This window comes from Pollicipes pollicipes, unplaced genomic scaffold (genome assembly GCF_011947565.3).
Source record: "Pollicipes pollicipes isolate AB1234 unplaced genomic scaffold, Ppol_2.1 Scaffold_6052;HRSCAF=7182_pilon_pilon_pilon, whole genome shotgun sequence".
Taxonomy (NCBI): domain Eukaryota; kingdom Metazoa; phylum Arthropoda; class Thecostraca; order Pollicipedomorpha; family Pollicipedidae; genus Pollicipes; species Pollicipes pollicipes.
This window is the reverse complement of record NW_023596805.1, coordinates 15,241,571-15,262,422: the sequence shown is the minus strand read 5'-3', so window position 1 is coordinate 15,262,422 and position 20,852 is coordinate 15,241,571. Positions and strand designations below refer to the sequence as shown.

The window sequence follows — 20,852 nt, the reverse complement described above, 5'->3', positions numbered from 1 at the left end:
GAAAAGTACAAAAAGGTGGCACACTCCCTTTTGCCTGGACGCATTTATCTAATTCACTCCCTTTTGCCTGGACGCATTTATCTAATTCAGTTTGAAAATGGTACCCTTGAAGTGGCACGTACGTTCAGTTCCAACACACCAGTAGTTCACACGTTTCATAGCTCGCGCATGTAATGCTATTGCCACCATTTGGTGACGTCGTTCAAGGAACAGGAGGCAGGTGAGGGTTGGGGGAGGAGCTGAAAAGGCTGTTCTCGTGTCAGCTCTCGTTGGCTGGTGATCTCACGCCCCCGGCCTGAGGATATCGCGAGCAAAACTGGTGTCTACAGCTTTCATCTGAATGGTTGAAGCCTGTCGCCGCCATTCGCTTCCTTCTGCGGGAACGTGGTGCGTCAAATGTCTGCGGTGAAAAACTCCGGCCCATGAGTCAACAGTAATATTGCCTGGGGTCCTGGACGCGTCCATGTTTGTCCATAAAGTAGCGGCCCTCCCACCAGCCTGACCATGTCACGCGGCCCTCCCACCAGCCTGACCATGTCACGCGGCCCTCTCACCAGCCTGACCATGTCACGCGGCCCTCCCACCAGCCTGACCATGTCACGCGGCCCTCACACCACCCTGGCCATGTCACGCGGCCCTCCCACCAGCCTGACCATGTCACGCGGCCCTCCCACCAGCCTGACCATGTCACGCGGCCCTCCCACCAGCCTGACCATCCCACGCGGCTCTCCCACCAGCCTGACCATCCCACGCGGCCCTCCCACCAGCCTGACCATGTCACGCGGCCCTCTCACCAGCCTGACAATGTCACGCGGCCCTCCCACCAGCCTGACCATGTCACGCGGCCCTCACACCAGCCTGACCATGTCACGCGGCCCTCCCACCAGCCTGACCATGTCACGCTGCCCTCACACCAGCCTGACCATCCCACGCTGCCCTCCCACCAGCCTGACCATCCCACGCGGCCCTCCCACCAGCCTGACCATGTCACGCGGCCCTCACACCAGCCTGACCATGTCACGCGGCCCTCCCACCAGCCTGACCATGTCACGCGGCCCTCACACCAGCCTGACCATGTCACGCGGCCCTCACACCAGCCTGACCATGTCACGCGGCCCTCCCACCAGCCTGACCATCCCACGCGGCCCTCCCACCAGCCTGACCATGTCACGCGGCCCTCCCACCAGCCTGACCATCCCACGCGGCCCTCCCACCAGCCTGACCATGTCACGCGGCCCTCTCACCAGCCTGACCATGTCACGCGGCCCTCCCACCAGCCTGACCATCCCACGCGGCCCCTGGTGGTTAGCAGTCTGCTGAAACGGTTTGCAAGAAGGACGCAACGACTCCCAAATATTCGAAGCTTTATACTTCGTGTCATATTTGCCCAACGTAAAATCCATTACGTGCCCAACGAGTAAATTGAATTGTGTCAGTCTAGCCGTCAGCTACAGCGACTGCACTCTCGCCTTTTCCGGACATTCGCAGTACCGGAGTACCGAGAGCACTACCCTCAATTACGGGCGCCCGTTTCTCGAAGCACACTCCAAAACACTGACCAGTCTCCCATGCGCCAAGGCCGGAGCCTGTGAGCGTCACTTTCTGTGTAGGCTATCGCAGCCTCGCCTCCCGGCGTGTTTGGAGCTGTGAAACAGTGTTGGGTTGCTTTAAAGGTGTGCTCGGCAGCGCTTGTTTGTGATGGGGATGCATGGAGATGCAATGTGCCGCAAATGTTTGTTCGCATGTATAGTATACACATGTCCTGTGTGCTATGTGTGGCTTAGTTTGCATGATCTGCTGGGTGCCGTTTTAACACATCTTACCTTCCAACTTGGACGTGACGCCCCAGCCAGCCTTTCTAAAATTGATGAGTATTCCTTTGACAGCTCTATGTACACAGCTGTTGATGTACTGAAGGGTTACAACAGCAGCGGCACGGCAGCAAACCCACCCGGCGAGTCGAGTCGAGCACCTGCAGTGGCTTTCATCCCGACGGCTATGGCCGCTCACATCAGAACACCATCGGACGTCAGCGCAAGCACTGGCACCGCCCTATCGATCCCCGCGACACTGCTGAGCAAATGTAAATCGCCGCCACCGACCTGTTCCACCCCGTGTCCTGCACCGGAGTGAGAGCAGTGCCGCGGCTCCACCTGCAGCGTGAGAACTCAACTATGAGAACTCGACTGGACATGCAGTGCCGTCATGCATGTCCACCTCGGCCTAATTAGCAGGTCAGACAATGGCGGTACAGGCTCAGCGCCGCTCAGGTGACATGTGTGACGTCAGACACGAGGTGACGTCAGTCAGGAGGAGCCAATCAATCACCACACAACAGGTGCGGCCAGCGGTCGGCTCGATCCACGCGATCGCCGTGCTGATGACGGTCAGTGCGGCTGATGACGGATGACATCGTGCTGATGACGGTCAGTGCGGCTGATGGCGGATGACATCGTGCTGATGACGGTCAGTGCGGCTGATGGCGGATGACATCGTGCTGATGACGGTCAGTGCGGCTGATGACTGTCAATGTGGCTGATGACGGATGACGTCATTGCGGATGACGGTCGGTGCGGCGATGACAGATAACGTCGTACTGGTGACGGTCAGTGCGACTGATGACGGTCGGTGCGGCGTGACCGGACCGGCGCGCGGGTTCAGAGCGGCCGATGGCGCGGCCGATCGCCCTCCGGCAGAGGCCGGGAGAGGTGTATCCCCTGGACCCTGGACGGTGATCACAAACCGGACCGACCTCGCGACAGCGACAGGAATGTCCCTATTGGTGGGCAACTTCGATGCGGTGTAGACGTAGACGGTGGTGTTGTATGAGGATGTCGGATCGAATCACTGGATACATTCATCGACAAGAGCTGCGCCGAGGCCTCAAGAGCTGCACGGAGGCCAAGAGCTGCGCCGGGGAAGAGCTGGTGAAGAACGCTGAGAAACGTGGGCGTGGCCAAGAGGCCGAAGTGTCCACTCTCCTTTGTGAAAACACTGCTGGGAGGCCTTTCGTGGCGCAGTATGAACGTGCAAGACGCCACGTGGGTGCCCTGGAAAGTCTACCTTCCGCAAGCTTTAACAGTCGGAGGTCACCTGACATACTGACATAGCATCCGTGCTAAATTACATGGATGAACGATGTCTGGCTATGAGCCCGATTGTTGTCATACTCGCCACGTTTGGTCGAGGATATAACCGAATATGCATTGATGCACAATTTTGGCAGTTGTGGCCAAGATACTGCGAAAATGCAAATACTTTTGGTGGATATGAAAACAGAACGACCTGAGCTATGTCTTTAAACAACAAACAGGGTGACCTGAGCTATATCGGCTTAGACACAAGCGCCTGGTATTGGTGAGGGTGACACTGGTCGTTTGTAAAGGTGAAACTGGCCGTTAAAGTTGGCATCCGCCGTTGAAGGTGACACTGGTCCTTTTCCGGTCGATTACCTGCATACGTACGTACGTATGGGTCAGTGTCAGTTTTGAGACCCATTAGTGAGTTTAAGCCTACACCGTGCGGGACTCTGATTGTTGATACCTGACACCAATCGCCAAAGAATCCCCCCCCCCCCCCCATACCTCTTTGTCAGTGTGATTGTTGGTGTTCTTCTCCGTCAGAATCTGTCGGTCACGTGCCCATGAAGCTCGTGGTCCGGATGCCAAGATCCGGATCCGGTATGTACTTTCCAGCTTTTCGAAATTTCAGAAGTTTCGTTTTTCAAGCTAATCGCATGTGCACAGTCGGTAAGGTGATTTTACAGATCCATAAGGCACCGTGGATGCAGATGCTGCCACATGGTAGTACGTGACATAAAGGCTTTATTGCTGGGTCGGTGGCGCGAAGTACACCTTCCTGCGCCATGCCGGCAAAGTTTTATCATGCAGGTGGTTCGCAATGTCCTGCTTGCTTAGAAAAGGCTCGCAAACAAACACGATGAGCATTGCACCCACGATTTACTGTTCTGGGGGCAGATATGTCCGTGCTGTAGCCCAATCGTCAATGCTCCTGAGAGAAAAAGCTGAGGCCATTCTGAAGCTCCTGAACATACTCATCCGGGACTAATCAAAGTCGTACCTCCAAATTCGTCAAACGTCAGTCGAAGACGTGCACACAAATAAGAGACTAGAAGGAAGTCCGTTTTCGATACAATACATTTGTCGATCACGTTTTAATCCCATGTTAGCGGCTTATTTATTGTTTGAAATGAAGCTCTCAGCAAACCATGCGTAAGCCCGTTACCATAAACGCTAATTACATAGATGTTTAATGACTGCAAGGCCAGGAACGAAGCACAACTAAAGCTTTAAAACATGTTGGCTCTGGCGGACCAGAGTGAGTCACCCTCCAGCTGGCTGTCGTCGATAACCTCCCCAGGTCTGGCGCCCGCGTGACTGAGCTGTTCGGACCCGGCGAACCGAGCTCCGTCGGCCGCGTGCAGGCTATCTGTCCGTGAGATCGGCTCCCGTGAGTGCTCTGAATGCAGTCTTGGCTGCTGACAGATGTCGAGTGCGGACAGCAGTCAGCAGCTGCCGCCACAACCAGCCGCCTTCGCTGCACGCGGCCCGGCTGAGGTCAGACGAATGGCGGAACGTCAGCATGTTAGGCAGCAGGCTAGACGGGACGATAGCATCAATCGATGGATCAAGTGAAACCTGAACCCACCTCGGAACTAAGCACTGGTGAGCGGAGCGATGAAGTGCTTGAGCACAACTCACGCAACGTTTTGAGGTGAGAGAACACTGCTGCTTTTGCCGAGTCGTGGTTTGGGTGTGGAGGTAATTTTTCGCTACAGGCCAAGGAGCTTAGCGTATGCGAGGGAAGCAACATGCGCTATCACACCAATGTGCCACGCTTATCGTTCTGCAATGACAGGAAAAACGCCAACACTGCAACGTGTAACGACATCTGCGTCAGGTTAGCAATCGACAATGAAGAGCGGTGTTTTGTGTTGTGTGCAATCGCTCATAAAGGGCATGAATTCTCGTCAGTTTTTGCATTGGTTCGTGGTTACATATCCTGTTGCGCTCTCGCTAAACGTACATGGAAAACCGAGCTTATGGCAAGCCTGCCGTGAGATTAAGGAGCAGATGATTTGTTCTGATGTGCTCCCAAACCGGGAATTAAAAGCTGCTTCCACCAAACACTGCCAATTGCCAACGCTGTTGTCGCCAACAATTACCAATAATTTCACATTGCTCTGTTTGCTTGATAAGGGAGTGCAGACTTGGTGTTGCAGGCCGCGTCCGTTTGAGGCCTTCACGGGAAGATTTTCTTCACGTATCCCACCCGCTATCCATGGGGCTGTGCCCATGTCCACCCACTACTCTTTCCTAATAAGTTGCAGCCACCTTTTGCTCACCTGTTTACATTTTTCAGCTCTTAAGTTCTAAATTGGGGACAATGTTCAGGACAGCTTGCATACGAACACATTCCTTGGCGTTGGCGATTGCAACAGTAGTATAAATCGAGCTAAATTGACTAAAATAAGTACGGGCAGCAGCATCGTGTTGGATTCCCTAAAGGTATACCCGACATTTCGTTAACATTTACACATAACCGCACCCATGGCCTTCATTTTCCCAAACTACGTACCAAACCCATCCTGTTACCCCTTTGATATGGTATCCATGATCTCACCCGACAGCCTGACAGCCAGGTTGGGCAGCAATTCCTGGTAGCCCTTTACTACTCCCTGAAACCATCTGGCCTGTCTACTTTCGCCAGTTCTGACAGCCAACTCGGCCAACACAACACACCGCCAACATCGCTACCGCCTTTACTAGTACGGCTCTCAGCCCGTCGGCCAAAGTCGCACCGCCTACGCACTGAACCCCTCGCGGATTACAAGCGGGCTTCCCCTGCTTGTCTCTCAGCCCGCCATTTTCAAGACTTTCAAGGAGTTGGCCAACCCTCACCAGCAAGTCCAGTTAGTCATAGTAATCAAGTCATTCAGATGGATAATGCAGTCTTGAAGACCCTCCGCAATCTTGTCCACAGCAGGTTTAGATACTCTAGAGCATGCGATGATGCTGAACGACAAAGGGGTCCTATACAGGCGTCGGCAGTGCGTGGGGACATTGTTGTTTGGCCCCCGAACCAAAGCCGTGAGCAGGCTTGCGTTCCGCATTCACGCGGGGTACACACGGTATGGAGGCCTAACGTCCAACCTGCCACGTACACGCAGGCAAACCGTGGCTTTTGCGAATGGCACCAGGAGGGCATTTTCAGTGTGAGTTGTAGCCGTTTAAGCATCTGAGGTCAGTGTGATAGGAGCTGACCTCCTGACCTGAGCTGACCTGGGAGCTGACCTCCAGGCGCAGTCTCTTCCTCCGACCCCGGGGCACCACATACACGTCTGCCTCTCCAGCCTGGGGACCCGTTGTCGCTCTGCCTTGCAAGGTTTGACCCTCCTGCCTGGAATCTCATCATTCCTGTTGATGACATAAGCAGTTGATCCAGAACCATTCATGCACCTCATCGTAACCTCGTTCAGCTCCGGTTCTGCCGTCGAGCCGTCTTCGCACGCCGTCTTGTCAACGTGACCGCCAACTGTGGTTCAGGCGCCTCGGAGACGGACACATTATGACTGGCGCCGCCTGCCGTAACGACCAGACGACGGGCCGTTTTCATCTCTTCTGCTGTTCGGGCTCAACGTTCTCGAGTTGGCCACGACTCATTATAGCATCCTGCATCAAGGACACTGAACTTGGAGCTTGCTCTGAGTTTGAGAACAATCGCCTCTTTGGCGCCTTTAGACCCACGTCTGAAACAACTCGCTGGGAATCCTGCGCTTCCATTAGCCTAGTCTGTTTTATGCCTGACATTATCAGTAACTGCCTCTCACGTCGATGTGATGGCTTGAGCAGGGACTGGAGTGTTTTCGGTCTGCGGGCACGCAAGCGTAATGACCGATTGGTCGGCACCTTCGGCTCTCACATGACAATCCGAGTTCGATTCCCTGCACAGTCATGGGCCCTGAACGCTTATGTGAGATTTGCAGTGGCTGGCTCCCCATAAAAGTGTGCTCGATGTCGTGCGTCGCGCTCCATTTTTATAAAAAAGATCTGAAGCGCGGCCCCCATATCATTGACCTCTTTAAAGATATACGTCAAGATGTGGACGCCATTCAGCGTCAGCCAATAGCTCTTCTCCACTACCTTACGAAATCGCTTCTTTTAGAATGTCCTGAAGCTCCCAGCCACGCAGTGACTCCGAAGCTCGCTATCCAGCTGAACCTCAACAAAGCTGAACCTGCATTCGTGCGTAGCAGCTTGCCTGCTGCCAAAATAAACGGGCAGAAAAACTCCTTCGTTTTGACCGCGCACAAGCGTTGAAATGTCATTTTATCACCTGTGACATAACATGTCACATTTCTTTGTCCCCATGACACACAGTAGGCGATAATGAGCAGCTGATCTTCGTTCCGGTTTTTCGGGGTCACTTGATTCTCACAACGATTGATATGATATGGTATCAGATATGCGCTATGCCCGCATCCGACATATGCAGTTGCAGGTGCAAAGGTTGCCACAGCGGCCACTTCCATCCACCCGAATGTATGTCCAGGGCCACCAGATGATGCCTAGTCCCATCTACTCATTTCTCTACCTGTCTCATTTTTATCTCTCTCTACCTGTGCACCTGTGCAACAGGCGAAAGCTTAAGCAGCTGCACAAAAAGCCAGCCTAGCAGCAGATCAATCATTTGGTGTTGCTCTTGCCGGGCCATCCCAATGCCCTCACCTTTACCTAGCCAGCCCGACAGAGACGCGGCGATGGCTCCGTACCTCCCTAGCCCCACTGAAGCCCCTGCCCAGGACGGTCAGTCGCGTCTGCAGATCGCTGCCGCCCGCACGGTTTCACCGACAGCCCTTAAAGCGCCTTCTCGGCTTTGCTTGCGAAATACAGACCTGTGCTGGACACCGGCGCCGACACCTAACGCCGACACGTGACGCCGACACCTGACGCCGGCACCGATACGCCGACACGTGACGCCGACGCAGATACGACGACACCTGACGCCGACGCCGGTACGCCGACACCTGACGCCGGTGCCAATACGCCGACACCTGACGCCGATACCGATACGCCGACACCTGACACCGACGCAGATACGCCGACACCTGCCGCCGACGCAGATACGCCGACACCTGACGCCGACGCCGTTACGCCGACACCTGACGCCGTTGCCAATACGCCGACACCTGACACCGACGCAGATACGCCGACACCTGACACCGACGCAGATACGACGACACCTGACGCCGACGCCGGTACGCCGACACCTGACGCCGGTGCCAATACGCCGACACCTGACGCCGATACCGATACGCCGACACCTGACACCGACGCAGATACGCCGACACCTGACACCGACGCAGATACGACGACACCTGACGCCGACGCCGGTACGCCGACACCTGACGCCGGTGCCAATACGCCGACACCTGACGCCGATACCGATACGCCGACACCTGACACCGACGCAGATACGCCGACACCTGACCCCGACGCAGATACGAAGACACCTGACGCCGACGCCGGTACGCCGACACCTGACGCCGAAGCCAATACGCCGACCCCTGACGCCGAGGCCGATACGCCGACACCTGACACCGACGCAGATACGCCGACACCTGACGCTGACGCAGCTACGCCGACACCTGACGCCGACACCGATACGCCGACACCTGACACCGACGCAGATACGCCGACACCTGACGCTGACGCAGCTACGCCGACACCTGACGCCGACGCCGGTACGCCGACACCTGACGCCGACGCCGGTACGCCGACACCTGACGCCGACGCCGGTACGCCGACACCTGACGCCGATGCCAATACGCCGACGCCTGACGCCGATGCCGATACGCCGACACCTGACACCGACGCAGATACGCCGACACCTGACGCCGACGCAGATACGCCGACACCTGACGCTGACGCAGCTACGCCGACACCTGACGCCGACGCCGATAAGCCGACACCTGTCGCCGATGCAGATACGCCGACACCTGACGCCGACACCGATACGCCGACACCTGACGCCGACGCTGATATGCCGACACCTGATGCTGACACAGGTACGCCTACACCTGACGCCGACGCTGATATGCCGACACCTGTCGCCGACGCCGATACGCCGACACATGAGCCGGGCTGGCTCGTCCCCCTTCCCCAAACACGTATGAAACGACGCAACATAAATATGTCGAGTTTCGTTCTGGCACAGGGACAAACGTCACATGTGTATGCTGCGTTGATTCAGGTAATGCCATAATCTTCACAACGAGCTGGCCGTGATTGTCCAGCTAGCCATGGGGCTGTTAACGACAGTGAAAAGTAAACAATCGGGCCCGGATCCAAGACATGGTTCACAGGAGGCACGGAAAACCGGTCACCAAGTTGTCTGTGACACGAGCAGCACCATCCTGCCAACTCAGGCAAATGTATATTGCCCTATAGCACCAGAACACGTCAAGACGTGTACCGAGCTTAGCAGTTCCAGTTCATCCTGTTATCCACAGAACCTCTCAAATGCGTTAGTAACAAGTCTGTGCGAACAGTTGTCTACCATTACACCGGCTGCTCTCATCAAACTTCACGATTATACTAATAGAAAACCCATATGTTCTGCCCAAATATGTGCCGAAGAAATAACGCGATCCCAGCGTGCACATGGTGCCGCGATGTATCCAATACACATGTGTGCCGTGATCTACCCAATGCACATGTGTGACGTACAGGTGAGTGTCCAGGTAGAAGCTGGCAACACCGAACACCAGTGTCCCAAATCTGCACTAGCAGTTCACGGCCTATCTATCGACGTCGGTGAACACTAAGATGACCCAATATTACCATACGAATGACGAGCTTGACAAAGCTTGGCTAATCGAGCAATGACCCGTCCGCATCAGCCTCGACACCAGCGGCGCTCCACTGCTGACCTGGACGCCAGCGGCACTCCACTACTGACCTGGACGCCAGCGGCACTCCACTGCTGACCTGGACGCCTGCGGCATTCCACTGCTGACCTGGACGCCAGCGGCACTCCACTGCTGACGTGGACGCCAGCGGCACTCTACTGCTGACCTGGACGCCAGGGGCACTCCACTGCTGACCTGGACGTGTGCGGCACTCTACTGGTCATCCCGACGCCTGCGGCACTCCACTGGTCAACTCGATGCCTGCGGCACTCCACTGCTGACCTGGACGTCTGCGGCACTCCACTGGTCACCTCGATGCCGACGGCACTCCACTGGTCACCTCGACCGGCCACTGGTCACCTCGACCCGCGGCACTCCACTGTTCGCAGTGCCGATGTCTTCAGCCACGGCACCCGGAACATATGTGTCTGACTTCTGTAGATGTCGCACGTGCTGGCCGATCTAGCCAAATGCTCTTTGGCCACAGTCCTTCCCATAGCTGTGGAAAGCAGAGGTCCTGCTGGTATCACGGGGGGGGGGGGGGGGCGCTACTGGCTGCGGGAGGAAAGCTCAGGCCTGGCTGAGAGAAAGGAAACGGAGGCTAGAGCGCTGGGCCACTCACGTGGTGAGAGTGAACTTCAGCCATGTTGTTATTTTATCGGGCCATGGTCAGGCAATCCTTCAACTGGAGGTCATGTGCAAACATCCTGACGTCTATCGCTTCCAGCCCGTCTCGTTATTGGCACGGTCAGACCGATATGTGGGGTTGGGTGGGGTGGGGGGGGGGGGGGGGGGAGCAAGTCAATGCGTGTCGCTGACAATGCTGGCGCTAACCGCACAGAGACGGAACGCACCTGCCGGTCAGGTCCGGATAATTCAAGAACGCGGTGTGCCAAACGTCGTACGAGAAACTAAAGCCATAGATTCCCAGGCCGTGCTGTCAAGACATCAATCTGTTTACCGCAAGCCACAAGCCAACCAATGTAGCTATCTCCCGAAAGGCGTCTTTCCGCATTACCGTCGTAGACACCGATTAGCATACGCAATATGGTGGTCGTAGCTCCCGTTGTCCAGCTTCCTTGCGCCTGCTCTTCACAACTTACGTCCCAAGAGCACGTACCACATGCACATGCCAAGGAAACGTGCTGAGCATTGAGACAGTACCCGGATGTGCAGAACGGCGCAATCGGTATTAACTTTGGGGTAGGATTTTCACAGACAAACTGGGCCTCTTCACGGGGGTTTCCTGGCTACTGTCATGTTTGAGGTGTGGGCACCGGGGGCACGCGACTGTCATTTACTTGTTATTTGTTATGAGAGCTGTCAATCAAACAAAAATTGGCGCCAACTTACCATTGACGTCATTTGGTTCCATGCCTCACCATTGACCAGTTATGGGGCCTCCTTTACTTGCAATATTGGTTATTTAGCGGGAGATGCAGAAGCTTTTAAAGGGGATGTTTCATATTTGAAGATATTGAAGCAAGCATCAGATATGATGAGACAGGCTTAATTATAACTATCGGTGCAGTTTTTAAGTGGAAAAGATTGCTCTAGATAGCAAAATTCTCTCTTTAGTTAATATGCTTAGTCAATATGCTCCTCAGCGCGACATGGTTTGATCACGTCATCAAACCTTGCACAACATTGATTGAGAGCAAATTGACGACCGGTTTACCTGGAAATGGCGCTCACGAACGCCATATAAGCGCTTCGACAGTTATATTTTTCTTGGCCTTGATCACCCCATGGCTTATGGAATGACAGGATTTGAATGACGTTATTATGATGTCCTGAATACCAAGATGACTTTGAAAGCTCTCACCGACGTACTTTTCTCCATTTTCGCGGGCGTGTAGCTTAGAAACCAGAGGGACCTAGGTCTTAATAAGAGCAGAATTGCGGACGGCACCGACAGGTCTTCAGGATGACTCTTTCAGTTTAAAATTCCACATAAATGTGGCGCATTCCCTTTAAATTTTGAGGTGGCAAAAACGTACACCTCCTGCGCTCCCTCCCCGTATCCTCTGCTGGGCCGTCACTGGTTCATTCCATAAACGTGACTTAAGCAGATTCCATATAGCGATCAATTTGATTGACTTTTTATGTCTATTTCATTGCAACTTATTGATACCACCGTACTGGACTTAAATATTTGTACAAGTTGAGAGTAACGAAAGATAGGCAAACACGTTGGCCTTCCTGCAATCTAGTGGGCCTGACAACTTAGCGTCATGTTTAGAGCACCAGCACATGAGTAACGCGCGCCGCTGGTGTAGTGGTATCATGCAAGATTCCCATTCTTGCGACCCGGGTTCGATTCCCGGGCGGCGCATAGATCCTTTTCCTTTTTCAAGTGGAATGGTCTGGACATAAAAGATCGCGTTATTTGCTTGTGCGAGGAGCGTATTTTTCCCTTAAGAACCGGCAATGAGAAGACCGCCAATGTGAAGCGTCTATTCGCTGCCGATCCTGTTTCAACATATCGTGATACTTATGGCTATTATCAAGGGGCGCCAAGATTTTCAGCGAGGGGGAGACTTTTCCACGGGGCGCCTGCACAAAATGATGCCGCATCACAGGAGAACCTCCTGGATAGTATTTTTCAAGGGGGAGGGGCACGTTTACCCTAACAAGTTTGTAGAAACTATTTTGTTGTATATCCTATGAATATTCATGCAAATAATTGTCGACAATGCAGAATAAAGAGTGGGAACCCTCTGATTGATTCAGGGGACTTCCGATCAAACTTAGGGTCCACTTATCTGAAGGCAGCGCCTCCTATCCCATAAACAGGCCCTCTAATTCCCAGAGGAGTCTCCTAATCCAGAGCCATCCTTCCGATTGACAGAGGCGCCTCAAAATATGACAACGTGTCTCATTACCGCAAAACGGGGAATCCTGTTTGTGAACGGTGACCTAACACATGAAATGGGCTTTGCGGTGTTGAAGAAAGATCTCCTTATATACAGAGGGTGCTTTCTAATCCATACAAGGGAACTTATAGCTCATAACGGGCCTTCCCGAACAAACAAAGTGGCGTCTTGAACACAAAATAGGGCCTCTTCACACAACAACTGGCTCTCTTGGCATAGAAAAGTGTCTTCTGAGCCTATTGCAGTACCCCCTACATCAATGATGGGACCTACTTGATCTGAATCTTGGTAAAATATGCGTGGCAACGAAACCTTCAGCTTGGTGAAAGGGGTGATACAAAATTTTGGGAGGTCAAAACACACCCTCGGTCCTCAGCCTGCCGGCAGGGTGGGCGGCGACTGACCCTGCCCGCCTCCCTGCTGCGCCGCCTCAACCGATATGTACGCTTCGATATCTCAGCTAAGTACGCAACTGCTAACAGCAATGTAAATGGCTTCTCCGGGGCCGTTTGGGGGCCCAAATCCGGGGCTTGCTGTTCTTTAATTCGGGGGCTGTTTGGGGGCCCAAATCCGGGGCTTGCTGTTCTTTAATTCGGAGGCTGTTTGGGGGCCCAAACGGCCTTCCCGAGTAGCAGACCCGGCCCGCGGGCCGTAGAAAGGTGTGGTATGTGCGCGCGTGCCAGTCACAACTACGAGCCAACCAAAGCACCCACCTCATGATTTGATACGTGTTCCCGCACAAGAGTTGCAAACACCTGACAATGTATCCAGCTTGGTCATTTTGACTCTTCCGATCGACGCGACCTGCTCTATTTGTGAAGTGGGGGAGGGGATATATCTGCGTCTGAGGGTGGGGGAGGTGCATATCTGCAGCTGAAGGTAGGGGGAGGGGGTACATCTGCTTGTGAGGCTCCCAGACTCCACTGATGGCCAACAGGTGGAGCACGCATACCGACGAATTTTAAGACCTCCAAACAACCCAGTATGCCCGGCTTCATGTGCGGCAGCGGGACGCCACCCAATTAACGCAAATGGCACGGGGACGCAAATGCCTTGAGCACGTAGCATATGTGTGAGCGCGGAGCAACTCCAGCGATTCAACATACTGTGATTCTGTTCCAGCAAGTAGGTGGAGTGTGTGGTATTTGTCTTTCCAAGGAAGACCATGATGGCAGCCTGTGTAAGAAGATGACTTCCATGCCGTTAGCACACCTGCACAATGCTAACATTACTCAATCTCCATTAATGAATGCGTTGTATAGACTCCTACCAACCCACTGCACGGCGCCAGGTTAGTCCATAGCCGCGCCCCGTTCCAGAGCCGAGAGAAGCCTCTCGCGCTTGCGCTCCGCCCTCCAGGGAGCAGCCACGGTGGGGAGGGTTCCCGGTCTAGCAATGATACACCCCGGTTTGATTTAGCGGGATAATTCGGTGTAATTATGGCTCGTGCATCTTTGGCACAGAGGCGGCCTCGGCGGGCATCGCCGCGGTAATAGCCATCGGGCTGACGGAGGCACCCGGTGCTTACACTGTGTGGAGTCGCTCACTCGCAGCGCTGGCGACGAGCTCCTGTTTACCCACACAACTGCTGACATTGAGAGACGGCCGCATGCAAACGCGGCGGGTGCGGGTGGAAGGCGGCGTCCATTGTACTGTGCAGTCCAAGACAGTGGCTGACCGGGAACCAAATGGCATCTGTACTCAGATCAGCGGAGTGGCGGCGGGTGGAAGGCGGTGTGCGCTGTACTGTGCAGTCCAAGACAGTGGCTGACCGGGAACCAAATGGTATCTGTACTCAGATCAGCGGAGTGGCAGCGGGTGAAGTCTGCGGTCAAACAAGAAAGGCCCGCTCTTTTTCAGGATGTCTTTGACCCAGCTTGTCCGTCGGCAAACGCTTTTCGACGCGGTCGTCACATTTACAGTCACCCGTTGCACATTTTGCAGCTCTTAGCGACAAGTTGCACGGTTATTTAATTGTTGTGGCGGAGTATTTCATGTTATTTCTATTCAAGCCGTTTGATTACCCTACAACGTCGCGGCATGTTCTCTGCAGCATTGCAAATGCCATTACATTTGCTCCTCCCTTTCGGTTAACATAGGAGGCGTGCATTTGCATTGCGAAGCAGCTGTTGGGCATAGGCTGCAAATTTTATATCTGGGAAATCCGCGGTTTTCACAGCAGGGGCGAACACGGCTTGAAAAAGGACAGAACGAACAGCATATCGGTAAGATATGGGCCAGCGTGTGGGGTCAGTCGCGGGCTACCGGACGCAAACCGTGGACCCACCGGACGCAAACCGTGGACCCACCGGACGCAAACCGTGGACTCACCGGGCGCAAACCGTGGACCCACCGGACGCAAACCGTGAACCCACCGGACACAAACCGTGGACCCACCGGACGCAAACCGTGGACCCACCGGACGCAAACCGTGGACCCACCGGACGCAAACCGTGAACCCATCGGACGCAAACCGTGAACCCACCGGATGCAGACCATGGACCCACCGGACACAAACCATGGACCCACCGGATGCAGACCATGGACCCACCGGATGCAGACCATGGACCCAACGGGCGCAGGCCATGGACCCACCGAACGCAGACCATGGACCCACCCGACTCAGACCATGGACCCACCGGTCTTGGGCGCTTCTGGGGATTGCTGGCAAGTGCCAAGTGTCGGTGATCAGAGAATATCAATAAGTTGAACCAACCACCTAATGTAGATAAATGCACTGTCTTCACAACACAATGATATTGGTAAAGCACGAACCATTGTAGCTCCAGTAGTAGGCCAGGCAGCGACCAATGAGTCCTTTTCAACACCCGGCCCCAAACCTCACAAGCTCGGGCTGAACCTGAGATTGACCGAATCATGGAAAGCACACAGGCGTAAAGGGCAGTTTGTGGCGACGCATATCCATCAACAATGTGTTGATACTCCGTCCAGGTTTTGTTTTTTGCCCGGAAAATACTTTTTACTTGAAATCTATCGATCTTGCTGACTTAAATGACTGAGCCTCGAAACACCACTGCATGGAAATCATCAAGCTGTCATTCGAGGTCCTTTTCCACTGCATTTGTACCCATCCCCACCGATATGTCCGTAAAAATTTCAGGCTTAAAACATTCCGCTTGTCATTGCCTCCTCTTGTGAATAAAAGTTACACACTTGCTAGAAACATCGATAGGCTTTAATGCACTTATACTCGCTTTTATCCACAGGTAAAACGCACGTGCTGCGTCCAGTGCGCTGCTTTCCACCGTGTCTTTTTCCACTGCGTCTGCTCTTTTGCAGACGCAGTGGAAACACTGCTAATGTATGCATGCGAGCACCATGCGTTAGCTAGCCTCCACTTGCTAAAGTCATAAAAGAATGACATGCTGTGCAGATAACTGTCGGACTCTGATGGACTCGGCCGGACTCTGACGACTGATCAGACCAGGTGGGATGATTGCCGCTGAAGTTTTGGTACCATCTACACGATAACGCCACGCACCTGCGATCCCACCTCGCTCCTCTCGCTATTCCCCGCCAACGGATTTTTCCAGTCGTAGCTACCCAAGCTCCAAGAACTGGGAAAAAATTCAGGTCCAAATGACAATTTTTGCCGCCTAAAAGCTGCCAGTCGGTGCCGTGGCACCGCCGCCCCTGCATCAGCCCGATCATCGTGGCCATCTACCAACGGGCCACAGAAGACAAGCCATGTAAACCAAATACACGCGTGTCAGGGACGCGAACCGCCACGCCTGACACGCCCTGGAGAGTGTCCGGTGATCACGCCAACTGGGCGGGTAGTAAACACTTTCATGGTTTTTAATGACTTTCTGGTGATCTGTGCTGCGTTTTCGGGGGAGGAGGCGTAGGGAGAAAACCTCTCGGGGAAGGCATGACGTCTCGGAAGCTAACTAAAACAGACAAAAAGCCTCGGCAACTCCAACATAAAGTAGAGATTGTCACAGGTATGACTTCCATTACCCTCTCCACACTATTCGTGGGATTATGGCCATACCCGTCCGTTACCTATTCCGTATCAGTTCAATCCATCTGATTTTGCCGCGTTTACACTTTTCAAAGCTATACGTTAAGCCATGGAGCAGGCTGCGAATACCTAAACACCCATTTTCAATCCTTTTGCGCCCGCAGCTGTAAAATAAGAAGACATTTGTCAGAAAAGATAGACATAATTTTGGCTAGAAAGCAAACCAGCACGTTATTATAATAGCACATCATTTCTCAGAATCCTTACCCAGCCGATCGCCCACTCGTTGCGGTTATCCGTGGGCTTACCCAGCGTGCCAAGTCCTTCAGTGCGGGGCCAGCCCAGCAGGCCTGAATCACGCCCATCTGAGTCCGCCCTCGGCCGTGCCGGATGGAGCGCCGGATAACTGACTGCCTGACTCCGTGTCTGAGTCTGAGTCACGCCTTCGGCCGTGCCGGACGGAGCGCCGGATGAGTGACTGCCTGACTCCGTGTCTGAGTCTGAGTCATGTGCCCTCGGCCGTGCAGGACGGAGCGCCGGATGAGTGACTGCCTGACTCCGTGTCTGAGTCTGAGTCATACGCCCTCGGCCGTGCCGGATGGAGCGCCGGATGAGTGACTGCCCTGACTTCGTGCCTGAGTCTGAGTCACGCCCTCGGCCGTGCCGGCCGGGGCGGCGGATGACTGACTGTCTGACTCCGTGTCTGACCTCAATATGACGTCCGCGCCGACCATAACTCGGCGATCGGCGCGCCGAGACATCAGCACAGTAACCCCCATATTTGGCGCTCCGTAGTGCCATTTACATGGTCAGTCTGCAGCTACCCACGTATCAACATCCGGACAAAGAGCGCCCTGTGCAAATACGTCATAAATAACATGCCATGGAAGAGCACATGTGCTAACCAACGGCTGAAGCTGAGAGTATGAAGGCGGCCAATCTAACTCTGAGCCCAGAACAAATCACACCGTAATCGCCCACTTCGCTCAGAGAACAAGGGGCGCGTCATATCATGTGATGGGCCGGGCCACCGCAGCATTCCCCTCGCCCGTCCGCTAATCACGTGCCAAATGCAGGCCCACCGCCGCGCGCAGCAAAGCGGCCGTGTGCACGTCATGAGAGCGGACGACCGGCCGGACAAAGGAGACGGTGGGAGCGAGCAGCCGCGAGCCTAATGGGCCGCGGACACTCATCACACCATCACGGCCATGGTCCAGTTAGGCCACCAGCAAGCCGCAACCCCCATTGGTCGCTGTTTTGTGGTGACGGCAACGACATGCCAGCTTGCATGAAACGGCCTTTGCGGTCAGACTGGTCACTTTGTCCCATTAGTGTAAACGAGAGCGCGGTCTTGGCCCCTCTCGAGTGACACGGCCCTCGCCCAACACGGCACGGGCGTCCAAGACCGCTGGGTGCACCCGCTCCGCCCAGGACCATGGCGTGCCGGCCGGCTCTGGTGCTAATAAGATCACTTGTAAACGCGTTGCCATCGGTCAGCCGGCTCTGTCGCCAATGAGATCGATTTAAAACGCGTTTTCACCGGCCAGCCGGCTTGCGCGTCAATGAGACGGCCGTTCACGAGCCGGCCTCTTTTTGGCACAGGCCGCCGGGCGCTGCAGCCTCCTTTTGGCACAGGCCGCCGGGCGCTGCGGCCTCCGAGGACCGCCGCCGAGATCGAGTCCGATAGGAAGCCAATAAATTGACGGATCTTGAGCCGTTGGCGTTGCTAAAATCATCAATATGCAGTGCTGAGCTTCGCATAATTGGTTCGTCCATATACATGATTCCATTCATTCAGACAGCTGCTTCATATTTAAAGCCGTTATATCAGTGATGCATGGATGGTATTTGGTAGTATTGCATGCACAACTGTTTCTTTGGCGCCAGTGACTCAACAGGCACAGTGTGCAGTCTGATGACAATCATAATCGAGTTTGCAGTTATGGCAGCCGGTGCAGTGACGTGTGTTTACATGATATTTATCACAGCGTTCAACAAGAGCTGATATCAAACATGAGAGCAATATAAACTCGGGTGCCTTGGTGGCCTTGTCGGAAACATACTTTTCAAGACCTTGACCACCTGCCCTGTCCTTTACCAATTTGACCTGTTGCTTACTTGACTTAGTGCGTTTGATCGCGGTTGATTTGACCCTTATTACGTTTATGCATTTGACTTCTATGTCTTTTCGGTTTTTTGCCTTTTGACCTTATCATTTCTATCTTTGCCCTTTTCACTCGTTGCATTTCACTTCTGTCTTTTTGGGCTTTTTGCCATGATGCTTATTTGTCCTTTTGACTTATTACCGGTTGACTTTCATCCATTCGACGTCTATCCTTTTGACCTACTGTCAGTCGACTTTTGTCCATGCGAATGCTATCTTTTTCGACTTTTTGCCATTTAGCTAGTTCACATGAAAGCTTTTTGTCCTTTGATTTCCTGGCTTTCGACCTTTTGTCTGGTCACCGACGGAAATGGGGCCAGTCATTGGTGACTTGGCTCAGTCACGCATCTCAGAGCTTCTCTGTCTGGCCACCGACGGAAATAGGGCCAGCCATTGGTGACTTGGCTCAGCCACGCATCTCAGAGCTTCTCCGTCTGGTCACCGACGGGAATAGGGCCAACCATTGGTGACTTGGCTCAGCCACGCACCTCAGAGTTTCTCAGGTTAGCCCGAAGCTTTTAAATGCTGTGTAGCCCAAAGTGCATCAAGTTCATTGCCTTTTGTATCGCTCAAACGAGATTGCGGTGAGTAAAAACGTGCCATTTTTTAAACCTCACTTGGCTTTTCTAGTGTTGATATGTATACTGCTATATATGGCGAGTATACGTCTCTGTGGGTTAGGGAATCTCCAGCTACTATGCAACTCAATTACGGATAAGGAATTTAAACGTTGAACAAGCACGCTGCTTTATCACTATGTCGCCACTGGACCTCAAGTGGTGGAATCGAGTAGAATACTCACATAGGAAAACCGGGCACGGTACTGAGCAATTCTTGAGCATCATCGAACTGTGATCGGTGTCAGAGGCCCCGGTGCAGGTACAGGTCCAGCTTCACATGTCCAGTCGTGTAATACGCAAAATTTCTAGAAAAAGTGAGGGTCGCCAACTAATACCTGTATCACCCACTGCAATTGTACCCTGCCAAAGGCATTTCTAAAAAAATGATCGGTCTCGGCCGTTGGCCTCAGTGCACGTGCACTCCACTACAGCCCGGCTGTGGCCGGTCACGGCCGTTTGTCCCGCGGCCACAACTTTCCCATTGGCAGATCAGAGCGAGCGCACCGGCTGGTGCGCGCGCCCGGCCGGTCGCACCGTCCATGCATTCATGCATGTGCAAAGGCGTGTTATTTAGAGGCTGCGATCGGTCTGATACGGCCGGTCTTGATACGGTCGGCGCATTGGCGTGGTAACTCCAGACCCCGGCGCCCGGCGTCGCCGACAAAGGGGCTCTGATCAGCGTGTGACGGCCGGGCGCGTGCCAACCAGACGTACCCCCAGATTTAAAACTGGCTCCAGGATCCGGGACTAGACTCTTGTCTTCGAGGGTGTCTGTGAGCGTTGACCTTTGTGACCCGACCGCATGTCTGGCGGACGCTATTGTGACTCCGATCCGATCATGAATGACTGGGCGAGGGCTTCAACCGAGGAGGACCGAGGAGAGTGACACAGCCATGTGTGGAGGAGCACCGAGAATATTGGCAACCATATGTGGAGGAGGACCGAGGATATTGACATAGTCATGTATGGAGGAAGGCCAAGGAGAGTGACGCAGCCATGTGTGGGGGAGGACCAAGGAGAGTGGCACAGCCATGTGTGGAGGCGTACGCCTGTTTGTAAGAGTCAGCCCCCCCCCCTCCCCCCTTCTCCCTTCTTCCCGCCCCAATGATTGTCGCGAGCTCTTCAACATTTGATTCAGATCACCAAAAGGTCGGCAGTGCTTAACGCAGAACAATCAAAAACTTATGTATGTTTGAGACAAGCAATTGTGCACTTCTTCCTCCCCCCCCCCCCCCCCCCCCCCCCCCCCCCCCCCCCCCCCCCCCCCACCCCCCCC

The 20,852-nt window shown here is 54.2% G+C and overlaps 1 non-coding gene across 1 annotated transcript; it reads left to right on the top strand.

Annotated features, from left to right (window-relative positions):
- Positions 1 to 12,195: 12,195 nt before the first annotated feature.
- Positions 12,196 to 12,266, top strand: TRNAG-CCC (transfer RNA glycine (anticodon CCC)). The gene has a single exon. It is a non-coding gene; the product is annotated as a tRNA-Gly (tRNA).
- The last annotated feature ends 8,586 nt before the right edge of the window (positions 12,267 to 20,852 follow it).